The 2186-nt window shown below is 41.8% G+C and overlaps 1 protein-coding gene across 1 annotated transcript in view; it reads right to left on the bottom strand.

The window, feature by feature from the left end:
• ITPR1 (inositol 1,4,5-trisphosphate receptor type 1) overlaps positions 1-2186 on the bottom strand; it is a 399887-nt gene that overhangs the window by 44264 nt on the left and 353437 nt on the right. The gene's annotated exons all lie outside the window — the stretch shown is intronic.

Here is a 2186-nt window from a genome sequence, read left to right as displayed (position 1 = left end):
GGAGTCAAACCCAGGTCTCCCACAGGGAAGGTGAGAATTCTACCACTGGACCACCAGTGCCCACATTCCCTGCTAGAAGTCTCTCTCCTTTTACAGCCAGCCCAATTCCTATCAGCTCCCAGGTTTTCCTTATTTGTGGAATAATTTGAGTGGTTTCAGTATTTTCTCTGTGATTTTCAACAGACACCTTAAATACTGCTTTTGGCACCAAAAAGAACACATCACTTGAGGTCATGGGCAGGTCAAAGTCCAGATGGCTTAGAAAAACCCCAAGAGCACATATGAGAGGCATCTGGCCACAATCTAGTCTGACCTTGTGAAGTATTTTGAAAAGGGAACTGAGCTCAGATAAGATCATCGAAGGCTTTGAGTTACTCTTATCTTTCTGTGACAGATTATAGATTTGAAAGCACGAATGCAAACTGCAATGTGATCTACCTGTTTCATTGAAGCTGGGACTTTTGCACATGCTCAAATGAAAGGTGGTCTTGGGAGTCAACAGAATTGAGTTGCTATCGTCTCTCTTACTTACTGTGTGATCTGCCACTTACTCACTGTGTGACCTTGGGCAAGTTACCCTAACCTCACCAAGTCTCAGCTTATCATCTGTAAACTAGATATATCATCTGCCTCAAAGGTGGTTGTGACAGAGCATATGGAAAGAATACACAGTGAAAACTCAAGAAATGGTAGCACCTATTATTTTCTGAGTCTTTGGGTGGTGCAAATGGTTAATGTGCTCAGCTACAAACAGAAAGGTTGGAGGTTCGATTCTACCTGGAGGTGTCTTGAAAGAAAGGCCCTGGAGACCCACTTCTGAAAAATAAGTCACTGAGAACCCAATGGAGCACAGTTCTACTCTGACACATACGGTTGCTGTGAATTGGGTTGACTTGATGGCAACTGGTTGGTTATTATTTTCCAGATTGTGAGGCCCGTGAGGGCAGGGACAATATTTGTTGTTTCACCCTTATATCCCCTGCATCTAGCATTGCCATTGACATGCATTTTGAATGACTAAAAGACGAGGTCTCAAATGAACAGAAGAGAAAATAAAGTCAACTGGATATAGACTGTATGAAAGGTCCAACTCTCGAACAGGATGAGATGGCATTGTCTGAAGGAGAATCTCTTGTCTCTTGGAAGAAACCCTCAGTAGGGATGAAAGAGACCAGCAATGGAACTGTCCCTGTTGGACTGGCAGACTTAGGTCTCTTCCGACTCACAGACTGGGACTCCATCCGAGGACATTATTAAATGAGACAAAAAGCCTCAAAAATACACATAGGGCTCTAAAGATTTCTGATACAGAGTAACCAAAATAGGCCACATAATGATAATCACAAGTATATCTTGAGACCTCTTTGCCTAAAACCTCAATGTATAGTCAGACCTATTTTCAAATGAGGGGAAAGAATCCATTCCTCTTAGCCTGCCAACTTCTACCACTAATGGAATGAGTTAATCCTGATGATTTGAATGGTGAATTCTTTACGGTGTTTGGATGAAAATAGAAGATGGGATGACAAAGACAGCAAAAATAGCTAGCAAGCACTGAGCATGTATGGTGTGGTGGTGGTATTCTAGGCGTTGTACATGCACAAGTATGTATAATCCCTACAACAGCCTGGGAGGGAGATATATTGTTCTCCTCTCGTTTTGCAGATGAGGAAACTGAGGCACAGAGCAGTTAAGTAACCAGCCCAGAGACTACTTGCATGGCACCTCTTAGAATAGCATTCTTTCATCTGCCTTTTGCAAGGAAGGCCCCTTTTTTAAGTAAAAAATTAGGACTTGATGATTTTCTATCAAACATTTTTAAATTTCTAGACTATTTATGGATGGTTTTGTTTGAAGATCAGCCAACTTTATGCTCCCTGTCATTTTATTTGGGGATAAGGAAATGGCTTCTTATCTACAGTTCTACAGGTCTATGTCCCTCTAACAACAGCAGAGTAAGCAGGTCATTGACTGGTACTTTGAAAACCTGCTCAGTAGGAAGGCGACAGGACCAAATCATTTTTTAGACTATGAAGACATTAACCACTTGACTCAGATTTCAACAAAATAACTTTGAATGAAAAGGTGTCCTGGTACCACCACTGACTGCTCTGACCAGGATCACAACAGAGGGTTCTGGACAGAGCTGGAGAAGGATGTAGAACAAAACTCTAACTCACAAAAAA

This window comes from Trichechus manatus, unplaced genomic scaffold (assembly GCF_000243295.1).
Source record: "Trichechus manatus latirostris isolate Lorelei unplaced genomic scaffold, TriManLat1.0 scaffold00001, whole genome shotgun sequence".
Taxonomy (NCBI): Eukaryota; Metazoa; Chordata; class Mammalia; order Sirenia; family Trichechidae; genus Trichechus; species Trichechus manatus.
The sequence above is the reverse complement of the archived record's forward strand: the minus strand, read 5'-3'. Positions and strand labels throughout refer to the sequence as shown.